The 15,564-nt window shown below is 45.9% G+C and overlaps 1 protein-coding gene across 1 annotated transcript in view; it reads right to left on the bottom strand.

The window, feature by feature from the left end:
- Window positions 1–15,564, bottom strand: part of LOC119386573 (nodal modulator 1-like) — a 327,869-nt gene that overhangs the window by 200,009 nt on the left and 112,296 nt on the right.

A 15,564-nucleotide genomic window follows, 5' to 3' on the forward strand; every position in this document is an offset into this window, starting at 1 on the left:
AATGAGGGTGTTATCGTGATTAAAACATCAGCCAATGGTGGAACTGCCGACAATCGCGTCATATATTGCGGACTAATACATCATTTGTCGAGAGAAGAGGGAGCGATTTTCAGCTGACTTTGAGAATTTATTGTAAATTCCAGGCCGCTCGCTTCGCTATAATATTTGGCTCGCGTGTTCTCGGGAGCCTCGACTACCGATTGGCAGCGCTTTTTGACCCTGCTCAAAAAGTGTTGCAGGGCCCCTTTAAGTGCTTCTTTACATCGAGGTCTAACTGTAGTGCTACTTCTCCGTACCTGGCAGTCACAGTGCAAAATTTATCTGTAGTGATTTGCTAGTGCGAATCATAGACCATGCTTCTAGTGTACCGTAATGTCCTGATTGGGCAAAAAAACTAGAGCTGTGCGAATAGCAAAATTTTGGGTGCGAAGCGAATTCGAATAATAAAGATTGAGTGCGAATCGAATCGAATAATTTTCGAATAATTTTTGAATATTTCTCAAACATTTTTCGAATACTTCGAAGTGAAATTACAGAAAAAAGTTGCAGAGAATCTCTAAGCATATTCTTGTGAGATAGCAACATGAAAGTGTTTCTTTTTGCTAGGTTGATGAAGCGCTGGCGGGGTGGTGTTTCATAGTTGTCTTATCAAGAATGAGGCAATGTAGAGGCTGAATCGTATTGATGTACATGATTTGGTGCAACCAAAGTGTTGCCGACAACACTTTACACGTGATAGGCAAAGATGCCATTTTCTCAGCCTCTCCTCCTCTTTCAACTTCTGTGGAAGCCTAACTGAGTTGGCGGACAAGGGTGTGCTCCCTGCAAGTCCGGGGTTCCAAATCTGCCTCGTAGACGTCGATATATAATGGCCAAGTTCGACCGTAACGGAGCTTGAAAGGCAGCGTTGCCGCAATACAAGGGTGTGATGAGGTGAAGCATATTGAAAATCTAGGGACCACTTGCAATCTGACGTTGACTGTGTCTTGGCTATGTTCGACCGTAACGGAGCTTGAAAAGTAGCTTTGCCGCAATACGAGAGTGTAATGAGGTGAAGCATATTGAAAATCTGAAGGGGTCAGTTTCAATCGGACGTTGACTGTATTTGTTTTTGGGAAGTTCGAATAGTTCGAATAGTAAAATTCCAGTGCGAATCAAATCGAATAGCAAACACTATTCGAAAAATATTCGAAATTTCGAATATTCGCACACCCCTAAAAAAAACTTATGTACATGAAAATAAATGAGTCATTCTTGGGATAAGGACATCAGATGGTGTGGCCGGTCAAGAGTCAGTTGTGAGACATATCTTGGTACGAGAGAATGAGTTCTGAACTATTGCTGCTACAATGTCAAGCATACTTTGATGTGCACTGCATGTTGCAGAGGCTTGCTTCACGCTGTCATTGGTGGACGCCTGGGGTCAGAGGTGTTCGCGCTGCCTGCCCAGCCGGTGTGGTGGCTGTGAGGTGGCCCGAGTGGGCTGGGTGTCGCTACAGCCGGGCGACTGCCTTGCCCTGCGCTGTCTGGACGATGACGGGCCTTCCCGGCGGGACGTGTGGCCGCGACCGGCAACCAGTGGCACCGCTCGGCCATCGGGGTCCCTGTCCCTGTACGACTGCCTGCAGGCGTTCAGCGAGAGGTGAAGATTTGGTTACTGCAAGGGAAGGGAATTGAATATCCGACCAGTGGAGGAAGTGGTGGATAATGCAGGCCATAATTTCTAAGGGTCAAAGTGCCCGCTTACCCGGTTTTGCACCAGAATAAGTATAAACATCGTTCTTACCGTATTTACCTGCATAATGATCGGACTTCGCTTAGAAAAAATTGTGGGCACTACGTAGGGTGAAATTTTCCAGAGAAGTTGAATCAAGTTTCTGGTCGGGATCGTTACGATGGCTACTGTGACCAGGCAAAAGAAGGCTTACCTTTGTATTGGAATAACACTTATGCTGTGCATGAATTGCTCCATGGAAGGCATGTTATGTACATGAGGGACCACGAAAATTAACAAAAAGTAAGAAAGGAAACCACTCTGTGGCATCTACAATGCCTGTACATCCTCCTTTATGTACGCCGGCTCTTAAATCCATGTAACAAGCTCTCACTTGCCTTGGAAGTCATCTGTGCCAAGAATGCACGAAAATCTTTAGCTCTTTGCTGCAGGATCGTGGGTCTTAAGCACATGTTTTGTGTCCATGTTTCCAAAAACCACATGAAAACAGCCTTGTTCATATCAGCATACGTAGATGTCTTTAGCCTTTTTGTTCTGGATCTTGTGCCTGACTCTGCTGTGTTGCAGATACTTTCTTTTGAGTTTAAAATCGTTAATAGGAAGCTTGCTGAGATGCCGAACCGATCAGCAGAATTGTTCTGCTTCTTGTCCGTGGGAACTGCATTCACAATATCAAGCTTGTCTTTGTGAAACAAAAGCTTGCGTCTTCTGGCCACGGAAATCATTTTCACGGAGAGCTGCCACATGTAACAGACAACTGCTTAATGAGCCAGACATGCCGAGCCAGGGACTTTGGCTAAACAAACAGGTACGGTAGTGCCACCAGGTGTCACGGGGCGTAAACAAAACCTACAAAACGTGGCCTTCGAGATGGCGTGCAGGCTTGTAATCCCGAAGGCCTTGTAATGAGGCTGCACCACTTGCAGTACTGTCTATTCTGGTGGCACTCATATCATCATTGTGTTATGCACTCGCTTGCTGCTTTCTTACGCGTTCTGCATACAAATTTTTAGTAGTCTTCCAGTTCAAGATAATAAATGGTCAGTGTTGCAAATTCATTAAATTAAGGTCAGTTATGATAACATCTTTGATACATAGGGGTCACAAACATACAGGCAGCATTTAAATAAAGACAGCGTTTGGGATTCGAAAAATTCGTAAAATCCAGAAATTTGTTAAACGTAGGTTAGTTATGTCCAGGTTTAACTGTACATATAAAATGTGCTTACTGCATGCAGTTGTAAAGGTGCTGGGGCAGTGTTTTACATGCATCACTTGCTCATGCGGCAGTGAGACCCTGGATGAGCACAACCCGTGGTTCTGCCCTGTGTGCCAGCGCAACCAGCGGGCGCGCAAGACTCTCTCGATCTGGCGCTCCCCTGACACGCTCATGGTCTACCTCAAGCGGTGAGTAGCTCAGGTGGAGCATGGATTTGTATGCTCTGGACCCTTCCTCTAGGTGATGTTCACCACTGTTAGCAATTACAGTGGGTTATTCGTGAGAGTCTACTGTATTAAATCTGCTGATATTGGTGCTTTTACCAATGCTAATATTATTTGCAGCCATCAGTCTATGCCACCTTCAAATAAAATAAAGTGCTTCAAAATTGTTTGAGAGCGCCTTTAAGGGACAAAAAATACATTTGAGCACCTTGTGGATTCATTTAGCGTCACACAGGTAGATATAGTAGAACCATTTTTGATGGGGCCGTATAAAGTGAATGTGAGAGCTGGGAAACGCAAGATCCGAAAAACAGGAAAAAAATTTAAAAAATAGATGTGGATAGTGGCGAAACGCGCACAATTTTAGTTCACTGCTTACACATGAAAAAACCGTGCAACGTTGCCCGGTGTGTTTACTCACGCCCATTCAGCACAAAATGTTTCTCGAGCACCTGCACTGTCATGTCCCTTTAATAAATCTAGTGCTGCTATGGCCGACACCTCCCGAGCAATCAATTTTGGATGTACCTTTGTGACATTGTTGCCTGATGCATCAGCATATCCGGACAACGTCTTAGCACTGTCTGCACCGTGTTGGTGGCTCGTAGCAGACGGCCTAACACCTTGTACAAGTGAAAGTAGCCCCAAAGCAATAGTCCAAGATGAGAATGGCCGCTGCTACGCCTTCTACAGTGAAATCTCGGTATAACGAACTTCAGGGGACCGCGGAAAAATGTTCGTTATTCTGAAAGGTCGTTATAGTGAAAGCCCAAAAATTTACCATAACAATAGAATTTCAGTAACGCAAACGTCCTACCTTTGCAACGGTACGTCCTTGAACGCGTTTCTCACAACAATGCACACGTGAACGTCAGACAAGGCACGTTTATTTGAAATAGTCCGTGATCGTTTTTTGACGGGTGCAGCACAAACTGCGTCACGAACGATTCTAGACCGTCCGCATTTTTATCCGCCACTTCGGTCGCTGTTCCGCTTTTTTCTATGAATATGCGGAGTTTCCTCAAGTAGTCCAACGCATCTGTGGCCGACACGGACTCGTCGCGATCTTCGGGTGCTACCGTGACATCGTCGTCCATGTCATCGCTGCAATCCTTTAAGGCCCAACTGCATGCACGCGAGTTTTGAGCGACAGCCGACAGGATTTGCTGTCGCGGAGGGCCATCCATCGCCGTCGCTTGTCGCAGGGGTGCAATCGCGAAACGATGCTATTTCCGATTCCACACGGCTGGCTGATCGCGCTGATAACGCGAACGGACCGTCGTTCTGACCACTGGCCAAGCGCGAAAAGCACGAAAGGCATCCCAGGTTTCTGGAAAGCCAGAAAACATCGCTTGTCGCCCGGAAGTGAGCATGACGATATCCAACAACATGGCAGCATCTCTGACCCTTGCTTCGGTTGCAATTTGCTCGTGATGCTTCCAATCGGCGCGTACTTCAGGGAATGCAAGTTATAGACTACCTTCTTTACAGCCCCATCTCACGCGGAGAGCGAGGCAGCGGCCGTATTTTGTCGTTATTTATGATCTACGGTTCGTTTTGATGTTGCGGTGGTAGCTTGCTGCATTGGTGGTAGCTTGCTGCAATGTCAACATCGTCGTCGTGTGAGGTAGCCCTTCTCCCTGCGAAGCAACGATGTGAGGCGCTGCGGCTTTTCTTAAACGTTCTATGACAGCAAGAGGAAACGTTGTCGAGATGCGCCTCGTGGACTAACCCCAACATAACGCAGTTTGCAAAGTGCGACGTAGCGTAGGCAGCGTACGCTTCCGGGCGCCCCATGGGATCACAGCAGATACTACTGCCGCGGTTATAAGATTGCGAAAAAAGGAAGTCCCGAAACGCTTTTATGGCATCTTTATCTCAAACAAGACAATAATAAATTTGGCATGTTGTCATTCATCTACTCTGTAATTCTTTTTCGTAATTTGCCTGCGTGCGCGCAATAGTTTTCAATCGAGCAGCGCGACGGAACCCGTTTGTCGCAGCCGCCTTCGCTCGAAAGTCGCGTGTCGCGTGCTATGCATGCAGTTGGGCCTTTACAAAACCTGATGCGTTGTCGCCTCCGCAACGAAGGGAAAAAAAAAAAGTTCTCCGCCCGCGTCTTTCTCCTCCCGTGCCATCTCAGGTTTTAGCAGGAGGGCGTCCGCTCTTCGCGCTGCGTCGTCTGCTACCTTACAGCTCCGACTGCCATGACCGATACACTGAAATCGAAGAATCCTCGCATTTCGGGATATAAGTTCGTAGTACTGAGGTGTTGTTACGATTACACGGGAATTAAATAACGGTCGTTATTCTGAAATGTTCGTTATTCTGAAGTTCGTAGTAGTGAAATATTTTTACATTGAAACTATAAGCAGTCGGCACGGGATTTCTTAAAAGTTCGTTAATTTGAAATGTTCGTTAATGTGGTGTTCGTTGTAACGAGATTTGACTGTACAAAAGTTTTTCCTCACTGGTGCATGCTCAGCCAGGATCTGGTCCAAGAATGGAATCACAGAAGTGGGGATGGCGTCATCCACAGAAATGTAGCAGTGTATGTGAGATTCTCTTAGCACCAATGGTTGGAGGCGTGAAAGAACTAAGTCCATGCGACATGCTTGCATGACCACTGTGTTGACTCCAAAGAAACACATACAGGGCAAGAAGGTGGCAGGCTCTTTCTACAAATAACAGGGATGTCTGCACAAACGTGACAGCAGTTGGCAATCTTGAAGGCCTTACTTTCGCGAGCACCATGAACAGGCTTTTGTGATGGTGTCATAGGTGACATCTTTGTTTAGAGAGTACAAATCTCAATGCTTTTGCTCTCGGGAATTGAAATTATGCTTGCATCACTCATGCGGCTAATCACCGTGATCAAACCAGGCCAAGCTGCATCAAAAATCAACATGGCTGCTTGGCCAACTCGGAGTGCACTTGGCGATGTATCATACGAAATGATCTCACAGTTGTCACATAACAGTGGGGTTCCCAGTACATTGGATCCTGTGGGAACTATGCCGGGACTAGTGGAAAATGGTGTAACAGCCAGGAAAATGCAGCACCGAGGAGCTAATAGCGGGGTTCTACTGTAATGTGGTAACTAATTGGACAGCCGTTTAGTGATGCTTGATTGTCGAGGGATGTGAAATGCGTTGAACCCTGCTGAAAATCCTGTCAGTTTCATTGTTGAGGGGGTGTGCGTTAACTGGCGCTTGCTTACTGGTGTGCAGGTTTGTGTTCCACGAGTTCTCTGGTAGCAAGGTGGACGAACGGGTGGAGTTTCCTCTCGAGGGCCTCGACCTGGCACCCTTTGTGTCGGGGCCCGAACCGCAGGCAGCGGAGAGCCTCCTGTACGACCTGCATGCCTACATCTGCCACATAGGGGGTGCGTCGGTTGCCTCTCTAGTGCATGAGAAATTGATGAAACACTCTGTCTTGGCTGTGGCCCCTTCTTAGCCATAGGAAAGTGTTGGTGTGGCATTTCTTGGGCATTGTGCAGCATGAAATGAGCACAACAGGGCACTGAAGTTACAGCATGGAGTAGCAAGGCACGCCAGGCTGATGTGCTGAAAGTGCTTGGCACCGAGCCTAGAAAAACATTGATGTAGTCCAACTCAAGTAAGACAGTGAAGTTGCTTCCACCGTATGAACTGAATTACATCAAACAGTGAATTTGCCTGCACTATAGCTGACATTTGTTTTAGTGTACCTGCACAGGGGTGCAACAGCTGTGCCAGTTGCGCCAATTTGATACAATTCCTTAGTTTTGTGCCAAGCTGAGCCAAAAACTACCAAGTTTGTCAAAATTGCACCACGCTGCGCCAAAATGCCCTACCAGCCTCAAAATTTTCTCAGGATTTTTTAGGCTAGCTAAGCGACGTCATGTTGCGCCCAGCAATACAAGCGATCGAGAAGAAAAAGAACCTGGCTTTCGCCTTGGAGTTGTCTTAGTTCCATGCAGGGTGCACACAGGTCCTTGGAAACCCTTGAAAATCGAAAGACTGTTTTCAAGGGCCTAAAATACCTTGAATTTCGGACCAGTCCTTGAAAAACCTTGAATTTGTTGAATGCTAAATTTGAATCGGTATTTGTCATCATGAAAACAGTTTTTGTCCCGGAACTTTTATCTTTTGTTTGAGTTCTGAAATGCGGCCAAGAAACCGTACTAATTTTTATAGCCGACTCTCGTTAGGCAGCTGGGAACATTGGACTTGGTGCGAGTCTCAGAGGCAGCGTTCACCGCAGATGTTGTGTCAGTGACTTGAAACGTCACCACCGGTGCTAGCAGAAGTGTCGGCTGCGAGCGCAGTCACCCCATTGCTATCGCATGTCCATTGTCTCCGTCCAACTAGTCCAACGCGGCATCCGTGTTTGTGCGCGGGCTTAAAAACCTAGTCGTGTCTTGTGCTACCAGCTCTTTTTGGAATGAGCGTGCCTTCTACGTGTTAGTGCAAGGGTTGCAAGTGATGTGTTGATAGGTGAAACAGTGCCCAGAAAAAGCAAATTTCAGGCTACGTGTCTCCACCATGATGACTACAAGCACTGGATTGCACCTGACACAACGAATCCACATTGGGCTAAGTGCAAGCTTTGCGGCAAAACTTTTGATGTGACTGCCATGGGTGAATCCGCTTTAAAAAGTCACATGAAAAGTGCCAAGCATATTGGCGCAATCAAGATTGGGGCAAGGGAGTGCGCTGAAAAGCTACCTGACGCCTGCTGCGACAGAGCAGTCCACTAGTGTCTCCATTGCGGTCTCCAAGCTTATGATGCTTCTAAAATGCATGAGCTTGTCACTGACGCAGAAATTCTTTGGACTTAGAAAGTCGCCACGTCCCACTTCTCGTACAGGTCTTCATCCCAAGCAGGGGAGTTATTTTGACGCATGTTCCCGAACAGTGAAGTGGCAAAGGCGTTTTCTTGTGGTGAGAAGAAATGCGCCTATGTGACATGTCATGGTCTCAGGCCTTTCTTTCTTTCGGCCTTGCAGCGAGAAATAGAACACTGTGAATTCTTCGTCGTACTTTTCGATGAGTCGGCGAATGACTCTCTGCGCAGTAAGCAAATGGATGTGCACGTGAGGTGTTGGGACTCCACCCAGAAAGTGACGACTAGGTATTATACCTCCGTTTTTCTGGGACATTCTACAGCACACTTTTTGAAGATGCCCCAGCATGGCGAGAGGACTTTTCGTCCATTACAGGCTAATGCACTTTTCCTCTCAAGTTTATCGCCCACAGGTGGTTGGAGAATGTCCCTGTCATTGAGAGAGCATTGGCTGTGTGGTCTGACATCAAAAAGTACATTGAGGCTGCTAGAAGAAAAGAAGTCAATCTGCCGAAGTGTGCCTCGTTCAACTTGTTTGAGTTCAGCTGTGATGCTTTGCTGCCAGCAAAGTTGAATTTTGCGTTGTGTGTGGCAATGGCACTGAAGCCTTTTCTGGTAGAGTACCAAACAGACAAACAAATTGTTTTTTTTTTCTTGCAAAGGATTTAGAAACTGTTCTCAGGAAGCTGCTGATGAAGTTTTTGAAATGTTTGATCTTCTTTGCCAGAGGAATCGTTAGCCTGCTGAAGATTGACCTTGGTAATGTTGAGAATCATATTCCACTTGAAAAGATGTATATAGGCTACAAAGCCGAGCAAATTATCAAGAATTCTCAGGTAAGCTCAAAGGACGTGTTTCAGTTCCGGATGGAATGTAAACAGTTTTTGATCAGTGCCACAAAGAAAGTCCTAGAGCGAAGCCCCTTGAAGTTTGCATTTGTTAGGGCCTTTCTTCACTGGACCTGCAACAGATGTGTTCAAAGCCTGACGAATGCCTTACAGGTTTTAGAAAAGTGTTGGATGCCCTCATCGCTGCGGGTAGAATAGCTGAACACTTCTGAGACACTGTGCTGGCCGAGTACAAGGAGCTTCTGCACGAGCAGAAACATAAGCTTAGACAATATGACAAGAGTGTTGATAGGCTGGATGAGTTCTACCCTGACATCTTGAAGTTCATTTCAAGCTACTCCAAGTTATGGAGCATCATAAAGCTTCTGCTTGTCCTCAGTCACTGCCAGGGAACAGTCGAACGTGGATTCAGTGTGAACCGACAGGTGTGCGTGGAGACTCTCAAGGACCTTTCCTATGTGTCATAGCGGGTTGTGTGCGATGCGGTTGAGAAGCCAGGTGGTGTTCTGCAGGTTCTAATCACCAGGGAACTGAGAATGGCAGTGTCAGCTGCTAGACACAAGTATGGAGCGTACTTGGAAGCCCAGAAAAAGCAAAACCTTGAAGCTTCAAAGCAGAGGAAAAAGCACTACATAGAGGAAGAGCTCGATGGAATGAATAAAAAGAAGAAAAGGCTAGAATTGACAGTTGATGACCTCATGGCTTATGCAGATGCTTTTGCTGAAAAAGCAGAGGCCAAAAACAATGTGGCTTGAGGAAGACGGCAAATGAGAAGACTGGTGAGCTACACTCACTCAAGCTCCAAATTCAGCAAAAGCTACTGGAGCTTACCTGAAGTGGGCAGCCATGAGGATTTTTGCGCTTTATGCGTTTGAAGCAATTTACATCGTGATATTTGGTAAACATATCTTTATTTATTTATTATTTATTTTATTGTGACATGGTATTTTTCTTTGTGCAATAATTGTCAGACCTTTTGAGAGCACTGTTTCAAAATCTTCGACATGGGGAAAAAAAGTACCTCTCGAAGAGGTCCTCGAAAATCCTATAGTTCCTTGAAAGTCCTTGAATACCCTTGGATTTTCTCCTTTGAAACCTGTATGAGCCCTGCCATAAATTAGGGCCAGTGTTGCTCTTTAGCATTCAGGTACTGTTGTACGTAATGGCGTTTGTCTACCATGTCTTCTGATAACGGTATAGTTGTATTTGGAGTGTTATTTTATAATGTACAATTTTATTGATCCGGTATTCTGTTTATTTGCTAATGTCGAAAATAATCACTGAAGAGGTTATTCCAGAACACTGAACTGCATGACGCCCTTATTTTTGCATTATCGAGTGAAACATGGAGTTCTCATGAGATGATTCTCTCCGTGAGATTTGCAGTGAATCGAAATATTTCTAGCTCTTCATAAGAGCCCCATAATATTTATTCAAGTGCTTGAATGTAACTGCAACTTGATTCTTCGGTGTACTTTAGGATGTGAAATTAGCTGCTCCAGAGTGCTCCCAGATGCAAAATTGCCTGCTCCAAAGTGCTCCAAGATGGAAATTTTTGCTGCTCCAAAGTGTTCCAAAATAAAAATTTTGCTGCTCCAAAAATTGCTCCAAATCAGGAGCACTTGGTAGCATCACTGCTTGCTTCATTGAGCTGCTCCAATATAGGAGTGTTTTGCGCCAAATTAGTAAGTGTTTGTGTTGTTTTTGCCCTTTCTGTTAATATGCTTCAAGTTTAACATGTTCCACTCCAAGATTAAGATTTTTTTGCTCTAAAAATTGCTCCATAAGCTTGTCCAGCTCACCTACCCCTTCTGTACAGATTTGTACAGAGAATGTGCTTAGAATGATGAAAGCGGGAAACAGTTTGCAATAAGTGTGTGCCAACTTGTCACTCCACCTGCAGGGGTCAACTGTGGTCACTACACGGCATACACGCGGCACTGGACTACGGGCGAGTGGTACCACTACAATGACGAGTCGGTCTGCAAACAGCCCCCGCCTCGGCCAGAAGACCAGGCCCATGCCTACATCCTCTTCTACCAGCGGCGCTCTGCCGGTACTTGTGGTCCTTTCACTCTCGGGCGTGGCATAGGTGCAACAAGCTTTTACGGCAGCAATCATGTGACAAGCAGACTGCTAAGGCCTTGTTTCAAAACGACTCTCCCCCCGCCTCGAACAAGTGGAAAGCGCCAGAGGAGCAGTTCGCTGTAATTCTGATGGCTGTACTGTGGTGGCAACATGTTCTTGCGGCAGCTTGATGTGCATGTGCATGAAGCAGGAATGAACATATCTGCTCGTGTGTGTAAAAATGACATCTGTAACTCCCACATTCATCTGTTTTTGCTTTTAGTTAGCATTGTAGCCAATGTGCATGTGTTGTTGCTGTGTAGAACATACACTTCTTCTGACTTAACTTGGCTTCGCTTTACATTTTAATCGATTCACTTGCACCGTTTAAATTAGTGTTACTGTACTACCCCTGACACCTCTCGATTGTGTTGGTCTGCCCCTCAATCTAATACCTTCTGTGAGAGTTGACTGGTATTTTGGACAAAAAGAGCAAAAACACCAACCCATTGTCATAGCTCGGCACACTCACTCATCAGTACACTCACTCACCCTCACTCACACTCATTTGAATGTTGTGAATGTGAGTATGAGTGAGCGACGAGGGTGTGAGTAGAGGTGACTATGAACGTGAGTGAGTACTCATGAGTGTGAGTAGATGTGAGTATAAATGAGAGTGACTACTCGCGAGTGTGAGTAGATGTGAGTATGAACATGAGTGAGAGCTTATGAGTGAGTAGGCGTGAGTATGAATGTGTGTGAGTACTCATGAGTGTGAGTAGACGTGAGTATGAACGTGAGTGACTGCTCATGAGTGTGAGTAGACGTCAGCATGAAAGTGAGTGAGTCCTCAGTAGTGAGAGTAGGTGCAAGTACAAACTTGAGTGAGTACATATGTGTGCGTAGTCGTGAGTTGAGTGTGTATTGACGAGTGGGAATGGATGTGAGAGTCAACGTGATTGAGTGTGTCGATGAGTGTGAGTTGCTGTGAGTGATTAGTGATGACTGTGAGTAGTGCATATGAACGTGAGTGAGTACTCATGAGCGTGAGTAGATGTGAGTATGAATGTATCAAGAGTGTGAGTGGACGTGAGTATAAGCGTGAGTGAGTACCGATGAGTGGGAGTAGACGTGAGTTGAATGGGAGTATTGATGAGTGTGAGTGGACGTGAGAATGAATGTAAGTGAGCACCGATGTGTTTGAGTTACTGTGAGTATAATATGAGTGAGTACTCATGAGTGGGAGTAGACGTGAGTATGAATTTGAGTGACTACTCATGAGCGTGAGTACACGTGAGTATCAATGTGAGTATTGACGAGTGTGAGTGGAAATAAAATTAACATTAGTGAGTACCTATGAGCGTGAGTATAAGTAAGTACGAAAGTGGGTGAGCCCACACCCCTCTCATGCTTTAAAAGGCCTGTTTTAACTTTTTTTCTAGAACTGTGTGAATAGCAATATTTTGGGTACGAAGTGAATTCGAATATTGAAGTGTGAGTGCGAATCGAATATTTCTCGAATATTTTTCGAATACTTCGAAGCGAAATTGCAGAAAAAAAACGTTAGAGAGGATTCCTGAGCACATTATTATGAGATAGCAACATGAAAGTGTTTCTTTTCACTAGGTTGATAAAGCACTGGTGGGGTGGTGTTTCATAGTTGTCTTATCAAGAATGAGGCAATGTAAAGGCCGGATTCTATTTATGTACATGATTTGGTGCAACCAAAGTGTTGCCGACAACACTTTACACGTGATAGGCAAAGATGCCATTTCCTCAGCCTCTCCTCCTCTTTCAACTTTTGTGGAAGCCCAGCTGATGTGGCAGACAAGGGTGTGCTCCCTTCAAGTCCAAAGTTCCAAGTCTGCCTCATAGACGTCTATATATAAGAACATCTGAAATTTTGGATGTTAAAAAGCTTTGCGTCCGTTTTTTCTGACTTCCTGCCCAAATTTCAGGCCCAAAACAGCATTAATTGAGCCCCCAACTCTGCCAGATCTTTCATCTCTATGTTGGAACCAGCGTTTTCTTGAGTTAATACATTTGCGACCGTAGCGAAGATTAAAAGGCAGCTTTGCCGCAATACGGGGGTGTGATGAGGTGAAGCATATTGAAAATCTAGGGACCACTTCCAATCGGACGTTGACTGTGTCTTGGCAAAGTTCGATCGTAATGGAGCTTGAAAGGCAGTTTTGCCGCAATACGATAGTGTAATGAGGTGAAGCATATTGAAAATCTGAAGGGGTCACTTTGAATCTGACGTTGACTGTATTTGTTTTTGGGAAGTTTGAATAGTAAAATTCCAGTGCAAATCGAATCGAATAGCAAACACTATTAGAAAAATATTCGAAATTTCGAATATTCGCACACCCCTATTTTTATCGCTTCGTATGCGTCATATTTTTACCATGACCGTTTCTTAAGTGTTCGTTGTAAATGTAGAAGGCTTTGAAAAATGATCGCTATATGTGGACGCAGCTTCAATGGTTAACATAGGAAAATCGTAAGTGCACCCAAATATGGTCGTTATAAGCGATAGGTCGTTATACAGTCGAACCCACTTATAACGATCCCGCATATAACGATCTATCGGTTATAACGACCATATTTGGGTGCACTTACGATTTTTCAAAGCCTCCTACTTTTACAACGAACACTTCAGACACGGTTGCGGTAAAAATATGGCGCATACGAAGCGAAAAAAAGTTAAAACATTTCTTCTAAAGCGTGGGGCGCGCGCTCGCGCGTGCCCCACTTTAGTTTACTTGCGACTAAGATATCCCTGATCGGCGAGCACCGCACGCAGATTTCGAACGCTGTGAGTGAGGTCGCTCACTTTCCAGGCGTTTCTTCAGTGGCAGAATGGCAGTGAGGAAAAAAAAAAACAGTAGGCGGCATGAAGCCTTGCGGTCAGCTTTCGCACGGTAACTTTTCCTGACGCCGTTCTCTGCAGCTACGACCGCCTGCGATGAACCAAACAGTGCCTTGGAACACAAGAAGGCATAAATGCAAGAAGTGATAACTGCGATAACTTTCCATCGCAAAAAGGTTCACTGCGTCCCTAAACTCGTCGACGCCGCAATGTGCCGCAAAAGGTCGTCCGTCTTTTCGGTAACGGCAGAGACCGGTCGATCGGTGATTACGACTTCCGTGCGATTGCGGCAATGCCTTCGCGGATAAGCATCAGAAAAGAGCGAAGGCGAGGTGGCGGCCGTCGATGAACGTGTCATTATGACCTTATAGCCGACAACCTTATCACAGTCATCTGTAGATATCTGCTCGGCTGCGCGTGTGGCGTACGCCGTACTCTGCGGATTGACGGCGGTACGAGCGCGCCATGCTGCCATTCGCAAGTTTGCCACCGCCGCGTCGTGCGAGACCGCTTTAAAGTGCGCGTCGCTTTGTAGAAACGAAAGTAGCTCGCTATGGTTGAGCGGCGCGGGCACCGAGAAACGTCGATGCACTGACAGCGAGCGTATACGGCGTGTTTGACTAGGTGACAACTCAAGTGCACCGCGCATCGCCGTGCAGGGCCGCGAGAGCATCGTGGAGACATCGAGTGCACGTTGCTTGCAAAATGCTTGTTTTCGCCGCGTTGAACGAAGAGGCTAGTCGCCACACCCGTGCACGGTCCGGAGTGAAGCAAGCACGAAGAACATACAAACGCGCACATACAGCAAGCGGCCCGGCAGTGACTCCGCTGGCTGAGTAGGCGACGTGCTGCACGCAACTAGCCAGGGATGATCGGCTCCACGCCGCGGTACCGCGCTTCGGTGAAATGGTGTCAGCTCATTGCAAAGGCGGTTAATTCACTCGTGAGCACGCAGCGGGCGTCGCTTCACGACGCGAAAAGGCTTAGCTTGTCACCGAAGGGGTTGTTAGCACTTTAATAAAAGTGCAAAGAAAAAAAAACCTGCTTGGCCGCTAAGTGCGTGTTTTTAAGGGCGAGTCCATATACAACGAACTACTGATATAACGACCACTTTTCGCGACACTTTCGAGTTTGTTATAAACGGGTTCAACTGTATGTGGGATGGTTATAAGTGGGTTCGACTTATATACGCACACACATACAAACACGCACGCATAAACATACATAAAGTATGGTTGAACCCCCCCCCAAAAAAAAAAAAAAAACGTGCTACGCCCCTAACTGGGAGTGTGTTGATTCGACAGTTGACTCTTGACTCGCCATGCTACAGAATAAAAGGAGAGACCATATTCTGCGAACCCTGCGTGAAAAAGGACGGTTGCACAGCTATGTTCAAGCGTTGGCGCCTTTGTGCCATCATAAGCAATAACATGTTTTGCTTTCTTGCCACAGATACAGGTTGCGCACGTCTTTATGCCTACATCTACGATGTTGGAGGCCTAAAACGTGTTTTGCCTGCCTATTTTCGGCGCCTAAAACACGTTTTTTTTTAATGCCTAAAAATCCGGCCTCTCGTAATAAGGGAGGGGGCAGAGCACGTTTAGTGTTAATACGCGACTGTCTTAAGCCACGGTCACATTGTGAACGAAGTCGCGAATGAAGAAATCTGCAGCATTTACATTGCTCTTATGCCAAATATGTACCATGAATTTATGTATTCGTCAAGAAAATGCAATGCATTTATGTAAACACACTTGTATGTTTTTCTTGAT

The sequence above is a fragment of the Rhipicephalus sanguineus genome, chromosome 3, assembly GCF_013339695.2.
Source record: "Rhipicephalus sanguineus isolate Rsan-2018 chromosome 3, BIME_Rsan_1.4, whole genome shotgun sequence".
Classification (NCBI taxonomy): Eukaryota; Metazoa; Arthropoda; class Arachnida; order Ixodida; family Ixodidae; genus Rhipicephalus; species Rhipicephalus sanguineus.